Below are 13,971 nucleotides of genomic sequence, written 5' to 3'. Positions count from 1 at the left end.
CCCAATTTGGGGTTGGATGTCCTCCAATCCCTCATCCACTCCATCTTGCTGAGGTTGAAGACTCTCTTTCCGTTTTCCGTTCTTGAGTTCGAAGTAGAGCAACTGCTTTGGGAGACGGTGGTCGGGCATCCGGACAACATGGCTGGTCCAGCGGAGTTGATGGCGGAGGAGCATTGCTTCAATGCTGGTGGTCTTTGCTTCTTCCAGCACACTGACATTTGTCCACTTGTCTTCCCAAGAGATTTGCAGGATTTTCCAGAGGCAGCACTGATGGAATCGTTCCAGGAGTTGAGTGTGACATCTGTAGACAGTCCACGTTTCGCAGGCATATAGCAGGGTTGGGAGGACAATAGCTTCAGAAACAAGCACCTTGGTATGCCTATGGATGTCCTGGTCCTCAAACACTTTCTGCTTCACTCAGAAAAATGCTGCATTCACAGAGCTCAGGCGGTGTTGTATTTCGGTGTCGATGTTGACTTTGGTGGAGAAGTGTCTGCCAACATTTTCTAATGTTACACCATTAAGCTGTATCTCTGGCATTGGAGAGGGATTGCCTGATGACTGCTGGAAGAACACTTTGGTTTTCTCGATGTTCTATATATATATTAGGCCTGGGCGGTTTCGTTTCGTTAATTCGTAATTCGTTAATAATTCGTTAATTTTTTCAATTACAAAACGATAACGAACCATTCTGGAGCAATTATTTAAAAAAACGAATTTTTAAATACGTTTTGTAAATGCTTCGTATTTCATTATTGTGTTCGTTTCGTTATTGTTTTGAGGTCGTTTCGTTATTATTTCCGCATGTCTGGGCCAGTTTTATGGTTTAATTAGTGAAAAAAAATTATAATATCACACCAACAGTCAACAACAGAGGGAGAGGGAAGCTTCAGAAGGTTTTGGAGGTTTTTTAGCGTATTTCGCGGTCGCGTCCGCCATTAACGAATCGATTCGTTATTGTTTTGGAAATCGATTCGTTAATTTTTTACCATTTACGAAATTTTGTAAATATCGAACTTTTTAAAGGGAAAATTTTGTAATTATTTTAAATATCGAAACAAAAAAACCCCCCAAATACAAATCGATTTTAGAAACAAATTTTTCCGTTGTTACCCAGGCCTAATATATATATAATGCAGATATTGGTATCTATATAAATATATGTGCAGATATTGCTCATATAAAGACAGCTATCAGCAGATAGCCCCTGCTGCTCCAGCAGGTTAAACTGCTGAGCTGCTGAACTTGCTGAGTGAAAGGTCAGTGGTTCAAATCCAGGGAGTGGGGGTGAGCTCCCGCTGTTAGCCCCAGCTTCTGCCAACCTAACAGGTTGAAAACATACAAATGTGTGTAGAACAATAGGTATCGCTTTAGCAGAAAGGTAACAGCGCTCCATGCCGTCATGCCGGCCACATGACCTTGGAGGCGTCTATGGACAACACCAGCTCTTCGGCTTAGAAATGGAGCACCTCCCCCAAAGTTGGACACAACTCGTTGCACCTCCGCCAGAGTCGGACACAGCTAGACTTAATGTCAAGGGGAAACCTTTACCCTTTAACTTATATTATTTATTTATTTTTATCCTGCTTTTCTGCCATGGGTGGGACTCAAAAAGTTAAACAATGGTTAAAACAACAGAACTTATACGACACAAAAGCACAACATCATGACGCCAAATAAAACAGATAAACAAATAACACATTGCATAAACCACTTATAACAAGCTTAATAAATGCGACATTTGCCACTAAAATCCCATGGGGCTCAGGCCACTAAGGTTGCCCATAAAACATTATACTATATGCTATAGACATCAAACTAAATTTTGGATTGCATGATTAAACAACAAGCATGATTAGCAGGCTTAGGAAAATACTTACAAGCATTCTGAGTATGCTACCTCTCAGAGTTAGCAGATGTGCTTAAAATAAAATAAAAATGTTTTAAAGGTCTTTGGGGAAAAAACCTTGAACTTCAGGTTTGTCAAGATGAGAAAATATGAAAATGACACTCTGCCCTTCAGCACTTGCAATGAAAAAGGACACTAGATAGAGAAATTGTACAGGTTTTGTGACTGGCTCCTATCTTAAGTGCTATTGCATTAATGTCTTGAGCAGGAATGTTGTTCGTATACTTCTGGAAGTGAAGATAAGGAGCGTCTTCCTGGATCAAAATGACCTGCTTACTCTTCCACCACATTACTTCTTTCTGTGGTGATCTTTGCAGTGCTGGGTGTGAGGAACATGGTTGAGACTTGAGGTTCATTGTTGAGGTTCATGTGCAGGCTCAGTGGCGTTTCAAACTCCATTGTGACTGCACACTACAAAATAAAAGTATTCACATAGAATCATAGAGACCTCGTGGGCCATCTAGTCCAACCCTTTCTGCCAAGAAGCAGGAAAATCGCACCCAAAGCACCCCCAACAGATGGCCATCCAGCCTCTGATTAAAAGCCTCCAAAGAAAGAGACTCCACCACACTCGAACAGAGAGTTCCACTGCTGAACAACTCTCACAGTTAGAAAGTACTTCCTCATGTTCAGGTGGAATCTCCTTTCCTGGGATTTGAAGCCATAGCTCCATTGCTCTCTCCTCCCTATGATTTCCTCTCACATCTGGATACATGGCCCTCATCATGTCTCCTCTCAACCTTCTCTTCTGCAGGCTAAACATGCCCAGTTCTTTAAACCGCTCCGCATAGGGCTTGTTCTCCAGACTCTTGATCATTTTAGTTGCCCTCCTCTGGACACATTCCAGCTTGTCAACATCTCCCTTCAATTCCAGTGCCCAGAATTGGACACAGTGTGATTCCAGATGTGGTCTGACCGAGGTAGAATAGACCTCGGTGGGGATGCAGGCCAAAATCCCATTGGTTTTTTAGCTGCCACATGACATTGGTGGCTCATGTTTAACTTGTCCACGAGGACTCAAGATCTTTTTCACACGTACTTATGTCGAGACAGGCATCGCCCCCCATTCTGTATCTTTGCATTTAATTTTTTCTGCCTAAGTAGAGTCTCTTGCATTTGTCCCCGATGAACTTCATTGTGTTAGTTTTGGCCCATCTCTCTAATCTGTTGAGATTTTTTTGAATTCTGCTCCTGTCTTCTGGAGTATTGGCCCTCCCTCCCCATTTGGTGTCATCAGCAAATGACTGATGACACCAAATGGGGATTATCATTCATTATCATTCCTTCTAACCCTCAGCACTCTTCAGTGACTAGCCAATCTACTTAGCATAGAAGCACAATTATTTCTTTCATAGATAAGTTAATATTTTTGTATGATTTTTTTTGTATAAAAAGAGTATTAGTCACAAGAGAATTAATGTCATGTGATAGAATATTCTTCTATGGCATGGCAGGTGTGTGTGTGTGTGTGTGTGTGTGTGTGTGAGGGAGGACATAACTCCATAACTCAGCTGCCCTCAGTCCCCTCTGGGAGAAAAGGCAGGGCAGGTTAAAAATAAAGATGATGATGATGATGATGATGATGATTATTATTTGAAACATAACAAGATTAGTACCCAGCAAACAAGATCACTGTGCTGGTTTTTGTATTTGATCACATGTCGAACTCTTTCCAAGTGTCTAGAACTGTGTGATGTATAGGCGAATAATGTGTGCAGATCCAAATAGGGTGTCCTTTTGCAGATAACAGATGGTGATTTTGTCAGAGCCAATTGTTTTTAAGTGCAGGCCAAGGTCTTTAGGCGCTGCACCCAGTGTGCCGATCACCACTGACTAGCTTGTGCCACAGTCTTTGCAGTTCGATCTTTAAATTCTCATATCGTGTAAACTTTTCCATGTTGTTGTTGTTGCTATTATTGTTATTATTAGGGCATGACCAAAAAAAAAAAAGAAAGGAAGGAAGGAAGGAAGGAAGGAAGGAAGGAAGAAAGAAAGACGAAAAAAGGTTGGGAACCATTGGTCTAGAGATTCCTAGAGAGGTATTAACTCAGATTTAAAAAGTTTTTGTGCTCATTTTTTCCACCTTTTGCAGGGGTCCAGCGCCCTCTACCGCCAGTGCATATGAAGAGCTGACTGTAATTTGCATCCTGCCCTTCTCCCAGTATGGAACCAGGGTGCTTCACAGCATAGACCAAAGACTGACGCCATTCCAGATCTCATGTATTCTCTACAACGCTCCTACTCGAAGTGATAGTCCTTGGATGGTTGAGAGTCCTGTTATGTTAGAGGAAAATTCTGAGAGTACCTTGGACTGCGAGAAGATCAAAGCAGTCCATACTCCAGGAAATAAAGCTTGGTTGCTCACTGGAGAGAAGGATATTAGAGGCAAAGATGAAGTACTTTGGCCACATCATGACAAGACAGGAAAGCTTGGAGAAGAGAATGATGCTGGAGAAAATGGAAGGAAAAAGGAAGAGGGGCTGACCAAGGGCAAGATGGGTGGATGGTATCCTTGAAGTGACTGGCTTGACCTTGAAGGAGCTGGGAGTGGCCACGACCACCCCCAGCTCCTATATACCTATAGATATGCACGTCCAGTAATGCCATTCAATTGCCCACTAAGTTGTACAACATAACCTCTTGATAACAGGATTCAATAGGACAATCCAAACATTAGCCCAAATGTGGCTATTGATGTTATCCAGCCCCAATATAGGACCATTCTAATATTATAAATCAAACCATGATTTTTTTTTGGCACAAATTTTATAGCAGAGTGATGCCTTTCTGTTTACAACAGAGATATATTCCTTACAAAAGCAGACCAAAGTTGCAGACTTATATTCATAGTCTACCCAGCTGGGCTCGCAAGATCCCCAGGAAGACATCTGCATGGGGACAAATGACCAAAATCTAAATTAAAGGAAGATATCACCAACACCCCTAAGAGTTTGTATTTTCCACATCCTCTAAAAAAGGACTTCAGTCTCTCAAAACCAGTGGTTCCCAACCTGTGGTCCATGTCCTACCAGTGGTCCACAAAATGGCCTCACCGTTACTACACCATTGCAATGACAGCGACTGGTCTCACGAAACCCTCTTATAGTGCCAAGGTTTATTAAATATGGTTTTCTGTTGACGAGCAGATAGAGACTACTATCTGCTCATCTGGATCAGAAACTAGAGCTGATGTGGTCTATCCAATGCTATTATCTGAATCAGCACCCCAAATAACCAAACCGAATTTAAAGTTGACCAAAAACTCATTCGTAATCCTTTTGGTACTTATGTTGGAGAGTGGTCCCTGGTCAAAGTGGTCCCTGGTCAAAAAAACGGTTGGAAACCACTGCTCAAGACCATTATTCCAAAACATCACAGAAGTCCCAATATCAATTTTTCCATTTTTTCAAGGTATTTCTGTGCTTATTACTATAAATTCACTAGTCCTCTCCTTCTGCTTCACATTGTATATATCCATGTCCAAGCACTTCCAGAGAGTAACCTTCACAAACATAAAACATCAAGAGGATTCTGGCTAATGGCTGGTACAGGTTGAGTCTCTGTTGTCCACAAATCTGAAATACTTCAAAAACGGACACCATTTGCTGCCAACTGCATGCTTCTCCATTTTGGGAAAGTGGGCTAGTCACACTTCCAGTGCTGGTTGGTCTTTTTCTCAAGAAGCCCACTTACACAAGGGCCCTGTAAAAAGCAGGCACCTCAGATGCTTCCATGCTCACCGGCAATCTGGCCAATGCTGGCACATGACAGGGCAGATGCTCTGGACATGGACCATGAGGAAGAGTGAGCAGTGACTCTACTGGATGCCACCTCTATCCACCCGAGAAAGAATGAATAAGACATATGGTGGTATTTTCCTTCCTTTGCTTTTGTTTAAAGGCCTATATATAAGCAGGACTACAAGACAGGAGATTCCACCTGAACATTACAAGACAGGAGATTCCACCTGAACGTTACAAGACAGGAGATTCCACCTGAACATTACAAGACAGGAGATTCCACCTGAACATTACAAGACAGGAGATTCCACCTGAACATTAGGAAGAACTTCCTGATTGTGAGAGCTGTTCAGCAGTGGAACTCTCTGACCCAGAGTGTGGTAGAGGCTTCTTCTATGGAGGCTTTTAAACAGAAGCTAGATTGAATTATGTGCCATCACACCCAGACCCTATAAAACTAAAACTGAGATGTGCGTTCTCTCTTTGTCTGGGCGGACCACTGGGGTCTTTCTTTAGAAGCTTGATATATTCAGCAACTGAGGCTATTACAGGTTTTAACATTAAAAAAAGGATATTTATTCTTCAAAGTTCTTGCAGACTTGGCACAGCTTATCAAGGTTACAAACAGAACAGTCAATAGGTAAAACCATAGAGATATTCTTTCTTTTCCTTCTCCTCCAATCACTGAGTTAACTTTTCCCCGGAAGGCAGAGAAGATCCTGGAATCTTTTCACCCTAACCCTAAGCTGTTACTTTTTAGAAAGACCAGGTCTTTCCCTATCTATGCTCATGGTTAGTTCTGGAGATAAAGAATGAAGCCTCTCTCTATATATCTATATAACTCAATTTCTCAATAGGCTTTTCTATCTATAGTATCTCAATCTTCAATATCTGTCTATAATATCTCAATCTTCAATATCTCAATAAGCTATAACTCAATAACTCAATCAAGCTTAGCTATCTATAGTATCTTAATAGTACTTACAATGATTTCCCCAGAGCTACCTTGACTAACTACCAGCACATCTGAAGTTCCTTCTCTAAACTAACGAGGCAGGGGAGATTCCAAGATGGAGACCTCTTCCCTGGGAAAAAGGGTGGTCTCTAAACCCCACAAAATACTTTCTAAGCCAATAGCTGTAAAAGGCCTGCAGACTGGCTTTCCAGCCTCTGAAACTGTTAACTTTCAGGACTCTGCAGGGCTGCAGCATCCCTGGGAGAAATGCAAGGGGAAGCAACTTCAAGCAACTGTAAGGTAATGCAAACCAGGCTCCTGGGAGACAGAACAAATTCAGTTTTCCTGCTTCTTGGCAGAAAGGGGTTGGACTGGATGGCCCATGAGATCTCTTCCAACTCTGTGATTCTATAATTCTAAGGTCCTTTCTCCATCCTTCTCTTCTCCGATCCCCATAAGGGCTCTGGGGAAAAGCTCAGTGGGTGATGGACATTTACCTAGGTCCCTTTCCTCCCATCCCTTATTCACTATGTATATGTAAACAGGTATTCCAGAGTCTGCAAAATATCTGAAATTAAAAAAAAAACCCTCTAATCCAAAGCATTTTGGATAAGGGAGACTCAAATTGTAAAAGGAGATTATTCATTGCCTTTCACTGCATCCACATCTATTCTCCCCCTGTACTGCTTAGCTGCAAATCCCACAAAACATAATCCATGTGGCATAAAAGAGTAATGGAGAAGTGTTTTTTTTATTTTGCAGCAGTAAAGCATTCCTTTGCGGCACATTGCGGTTGAAGCCTCATATTCATCTTCAGCTCAGGTTTTCTTGCACTTTCCTAAAAACTTCTTTGGTTTTGCAGCATTGTTATCTTTAAAGGGAACAAAGAAGTAAATCTAATCCCTGCAGAAATGAAGAATCAAATGACAAAAACATTTTTTTTGTCCAGCAACAGCATTCCATTGCATTTCTCACAAACTGTGGAAAGTAGAGTTTAATTTCTCACCATATGACTCTGCAGAGTTGTGATGCCTCACCAAACTATAACGCCAATGATTTCATAGCATAGAGCCATTGTGATTAAATTGTCATGATTGTTTATTTATTTATTTATTTATTTCAGGATTTTGTCCCAACAGACTCAAAGCGGCTCTCAACATCATTAAAAAAGTAATTAAAATAGGCAATGTAACATAATCCATCTATTTAAACAGACTATAAAACCAAAAAAGTTGCAAGGATGCTCCATAGCATCAATCATATTATAGGTAAAGGTTTCCCCCTGACATTAAGTCCAGTTGTGTCCGACTCTGGGAATTGGTGCTCATCTCCATCTCTAAGCCAAAGAGCCAGTGTTGTCCATAGACACCTCCAAGGTCATGTGGCCGGCATGACTGCATGGAGCGCTGTTACCTTCCCGCTGGATCTACTCACATTTGCATGTTTTCGAACTGCAAGGTTGGCAGAAGCTGGGATTAACAGCGGCAGCTCACACCGCTCCCAGGATTCGAACCTGCGACCTTTCGATCAGCAAGTTCAGCAGCTCAGTGCTGTGCCAAAACATCTCAGCCGGCATTTGGAAACAATAAACATTGACAAAATCACAATCTGTCAACTGTAAAGAGCCGCCGTACTTGGATCTGTGCGCATCATTCAAAAATACATCACACAGTCCCAGATGCTTGGGAAGTGTTCGACTTGTGATTTTTTGATATGAAATCCAGCATATAGATCTTATTTGCTGTGTCATACTGTGTTTTTGTGTCAGTAATTTAATAATAATAATAATAATAATAGTAATAATAATAATAATAATAATGGGAATGTTCTGGATGCCAACAAAAATCTGGCATCCAAATGGAACAGAAGTCTTATTGGAAGAGCAAAGTATGTTTGAAGAATGCACACAGTACAAGCTATTAATGACTTTAATCCCAATGTTCATACAAAATGTTCCTTTTTAATGTCTTACTTCATTCTACACACACCTATCTCCAAGGAAAGCTAATTTTTTCTCATATGTATAGAAAGGTCGCTAGAACATCTCTTTTTTCTGTTTAGAGGTTTTACATTACTTCTCCTCCATTTGGAAGGAGCTCTACACTGAGAACCAACCATCAAGAACACCAGTGAGTAGTGCAATTCCTTCAAGGAGGGAATGTCAGCATGCTGGAAGAAGCAAAGACCACCAGCATTGAAGCGATGGGCTTCCGCCATCAGCTCTGCTGGACCGGCCACGTTGTCTGGATGCCCGATCACCGTCTCCCAAAGCAGTTGGTCTACTCCGAACTCAAGAACGGAAAATGGAATGTTGGTGGACAGGAAAAGTGAGTTAGAGATGAGTTCAAAGCCAACCTTAAAAACTCCGGCATAAACACTGAGAACTGGGGAGCCCTCGCCCTTGAGCGCTCCAGCTGGAGGTCAGCTGTGACCAGCAGTGCTGTAGAATTTGAAGCGGCACAAATGGAGGGTGAAAGAGAGAAATGGGCCAAGAGGAAGGCGCGTCAAGCCAACGCCGACCGGGACCGCCTTCCACCTGGAAACCAATGCCCTCACTGCGAGAGAAGATGCAGATCAAGAATAGGGCTCCAGAGTCACCTACGGACCCACCACACACTGCACACTGACCCTGGAGGATCATCCTACTCGGATAACGAGTAAAAGTAAGTAAAAAATGAATTGCTGGCTGAATCTCATTGCCATATAATCCCAAAAGCACATTATAGAATAACTTCATTTTATCAACTCACGCACATAGTTTGAAAGACCTCCTAATCTAATCAAGCAACTTAAATGTGAAATATTTCTATTGCTCCTATTTAAATCTTTCTTCCTCTTCCTCCTCCATCTCCTCCTTCTTCCTCTTCCTCCTCTTCCTTTAGAAGCCCAATTCTTCTTGATAAAACAAAAAGGTTTTTCATTATTTGAATTCTATGGCATACTTGTATTTGCTTTGAGAAGTCATGATCTTGTGATCTCTTCCTCACACAACTTTTTTTTTACAGCAGTAGATGTGGGAGACCACTTGGCATGTTATTTTTGACCCTCGCTCTTCATCTGTTGCACACTTTTCCTTGCACGATCCAGGACAGAACTTGACTGGGGTGTATCCTGGGTATATATCACATAAAAAGAGAGAGAACACAGTTAGAGTTGTGGTTAAGAATTATGCTTGTTCTGTCGCGCGCTGGGCCTGTAAAGAATTTCCTTTAGGACAGTACGTGCAACCTTTGCCCAGCGGGAAGCCAGGGGGCCCAAAGAGAAGTTCTCAGAGGTTTTCTACCACAAATGATCTTTAGATGACTTGTGAAGTATAACAAAGTGTTTTATTAATGAACAATCAAACAGAAACCTTTTTGTCTTCAATAAAGTTAACCAAATGCTTCCAGGCTTTTATGCAACAGGTGGCTTCCTAAACTTGCCCACGAAGGACAGGCAACTGTCTTCAATAACTTCTTCTTTACTTTAAAGGAAAATCCCCTTTTTAACTTCTCCCAGGCTGACTGTAATCTAACCCTTATTGATGTGGGCTCCACTACCGGGTCGAACTGCGTCTCGAAGCACCGAGTGGACCTACCAGTAGAGGCTTAGATATTCTCCAGCTGGAGTTCTTTGGTCTTCCAAACTGTTACCCTCTGAAATTCTTCAAAGCTTTAGGACTGTTTCCCTGGAAATCTTTAGAGTCTTTGGAGGCTCTTAAGAATGTTCTCCCCCGAAAAGTCTTAAGGGTTGAAGCTTTTGTACAGGGGAAGCTTGCACACGTCCTGTACATTAGCTTTCCTTGCTGAGATTAACTATAAAATGGCTCCCTTCCCTATTGCCCTGAGCAAGGGGCGGGACCAAAACTTAACGATTATGGACAGGTGACTTGCCCTACGACTGCAACCAAAGGAAGCCACTTTTCTGCAGAACCCCTGAAACCTAGGACTGCAGGCAAACACTCAATAGGTTCTTGTAGGTTTTTTCGGGCTGTAGGGCCATGTTCTAGAGGCATTTCTCCTGACGTTTCGCCTGCATCTATGGCAAGCATCCTCAGAGGTAGTGAGGTCTAGAAATGCCTCTAGAACATGGCCCTACAGCCCGAAAAAACCTACAAGAACCTAGTGATTCCAGCCATGAAAGCCTTCGACAATACATTAAACACTCAATACAAAGCAAAAAAATGTGGAGCTTCTGGTACAGCCATACCAGCACAATGCTAGATCAGGCTTACATTGCTTGTGGTGTTTTGGACTTCAGCTCCTGACCACTGGACAAGCTGACTAGGGATTCGGGGAGTTGAAGTCCCAAATACCTGAAGGGCCGTAGGATATGCAGTCCTTCTTTAGAAGCTGATAGTTCAAACTTCCCCCAACTATGTCTTCCCAACACACATTTTGTGGTGACAAAAAGAGTATTACCCTCAAATCTGATTTGTTGACTTTATTTTGATATTGTGTCTTTGTAAAACACCATGTTGTGTCAGACTCTCCTTCAGTCCAAGTCAAAGAGTCTGGTCTTGAAAATGTTACAAGAAAAATTTTGGGTGCTCTGAGCAAAGTTGTGTGGATGAGTTAAGTACTTTTACCTATTCTGGATTGTGAACTGTGACTATACTATTTGTTTCATGGCAAAATATAGAGGTGTCTCAATGTTCAGGAAACTGCAACTGGAAGTAATAATGCAGTGGCAGAGATCACATAACTTATCATTGGACCCTATATCACAAGTTCAATTCCAAAATATGTCAGTTTGGGTCAGGAAATTCTGACCCCATCTACAATACCATATAGATGAGGTCCAAGTCTTTTCTTCTGGCAGGTGAAGACAAATGTGTTGTCTTCACCTGTAGCTATGACACAGCTAGATAGTAGCCAGATGCATTAAATCACTACAGACCGAGAGGTCATGAGTTCGAAGCCAGCCCGGGTCAGAGTGAGCTCCTGACCATTAATAGTCTAGCTTTCCGTTGACCTATGCAACCTGAAAGACAGTTGCATCTGTCAAGTAGGAAATTTAGGTACCACTTTATGCGGGAAGGCTAATTTGACTAATTTACAACACCATAAAACCTTCCAGCAGTGTGCGTAAGAATGAGGAAGTACTCCATCAGGACTCAGTGTCAGAAGTGCACGGTGAAGCAACAGCTCCCCCTGTGGCCGGAATCAAGCACACCCTCATGAAGCTGTAAAACCGGAAGGTTAAATTGCCTCTGTGTCTGTCTAAATATGTTGTATATCTAATGGCATTGAATATTTGCCATGTATATGTGCATTGTAATCCTCCCTGAGTCCCCTGTGGGGTGAGAAGGGCAGAATATAAATACTGTACATAATAACAAATAAATAAAATAAATGTTTGCTACCATTCAGATAAATCACCAAAGGAAAACTTTGCAAATTACCTATTTAAGATGGATAGAACTTATGATTTATCGTTCAAATGTAGCTGAAAAATGCAAGAGATGTTCCCATCTCCATTGCACCCTACCCATCATTACGCAATCCTGAGTTACTCACGTGGAGTCCATACATATTTGTTCTTCCTTGATATAAGATGTTCATCTTTGAGTTCTCTCGGCCTCGTCACTCTTCTTCGCATTGCGGTCTCCTACAAATGTTTGCCATAAATTAGAATAGCCAAGAAAATAATTTATAACTGGACCTATGGTGGGTTTCCATTTCAATTTTCAAAACTTTCAAAGATGGCTCACTTTTTAAAAGGTCCTTAGAAGACAGCAGGTCCTAAAAGAAGCTGGAAGGAACATTAACATAAGTAATACAATGTTCATAAACACTCCCTCCTCCCCTCAAAAATCAACTTTCTTTTAATTAGATTGAACCAAACTGAATTCTTTGTAGGAGAGATGCGGTGGCACCTTGATATCTACTGAGGTTTGGCTCCAGAGTGATGGATTCAACCACCCATGGATTCAACCAACCACAGCTTGGAAATGTCCCCCCAAAAAGTCCAAAAAGCAAACCTTGATTTTGCCATTTTGTATAAGGGACCACCATTTTACTATGCCATAGTCTATAATGGGGCTTGAGAAGCCACAGCTTTTGGTATCTAAGGGAGGTCCTGGAACCAAACCCAGCAGATACCAAATAAAGGAGCCATTGTGTTACTGGTTCTGACACAACATGCCATTAAATATGTCTTTAAACCTTACCTCAGAAGGAAGGAGGAGGAGGAGGAGAAACCATAGGTAGAAGCACCTCATGGCTGCTTAGATGCACTTGAAATGGAGATGGAGGTCCTTCCTCATTAGGAAAAATCTTCTCCCTAGAGGAACCTGGGAAAACGCCGGATTGAAAAACCATGACAATCAAAAGATTTTGTGGTTGAAGCACAAAGAGTAGACCAAGGAAAACTAGACAAAACCTAAGCGAATTGGATTGTGAACTGTCCATTCACCATACAATGTAGGATAAGTTGTGCATCCACTTTCAATGCCTTCCACTGATTCATCAAACCTGGAGCTATCCTCACAGTTAAGCAAGGAAGTCTCTCTGAGCCCTGATTTTAGTAGGTTTCAGTTAAAGTGTGTTTTGTTTGCAAGACTGACAATTACCAGAAAATAATGGATCCGTCCCGTGTCCTTTTAGATGCAAACAACATATCTGACTACTGGCTTATGACTGTTCTATTTCATCAGGCATATATAAACATCCCAGTAGAAAGTACCTACCAATAAACCATGGCAGTCACAATAAAATGGAGAATAAAATGTCCCCTTAAATGAATGTATGATATTCAGAAATGCTCAGTGTAGCCATGCATTTTGTTCTTGTCCAGTTCTAAGCTGAGAAGGAAAATGGTTTATGAGTTATAAACCAGAATTGATTTGTATCAGGCTGCAAATCAACCATGACATTCAACTGAAGAAGAAAAGTTGGAGCCAGAAAGGATGACATGTATGATAGCCTCCAAATCCTTGTGGGATCACCAACCACCATGTACAAACTTTAGAGTTAGCCTCCTTTATACACAGATTCCTCATCCATTGTTTCAATGGCCCTTTGAAGGGCTGATGTGGCCCTTGATGAGAATGCGTTTGATGCCCTTGCCATAGAGCAGTGGTTCTCAACCTGTGGGTCCCCAGATGTTTTGGCCTTCAACTCCCAGAAATCCTAACAGCTGGTAAACTGACTGGGATTTCTGGGAGTTGTAGTCCAATACAGCTGGGGACCCACAGGTTGAGAATGACTATCCTAGAGGATTCAATGAACAGAATGAGAGGGTTGAAGTTCAGTAACATGGTGTTGCACTCCAGGACAGGAGAAGCCCTCTGACTTTAAACACCACACCGTTGGATAGGGAAACAATTCTTTTATTGAAGATCATTAAAAAGCAGGAAAGTAAAAAGCACTTTAAAGAAACAGGTA

Source organism: Anolis sagrei, chromosome 1, assembly GCF_037176765.1.
Source record: "Anolis sagrei isolate rAnoSag1 chromosome 1, rAnoSag1.mat, whole genome shotgun sequence".
NCBI lineage: Eukaryota > Metazoa > Chordata > Lepidosauria > Squamata > Dactyloidae > Anolis > Anolis sagrei.
This window is presented reverse-complemented; position numbering follows the sequence as displayed.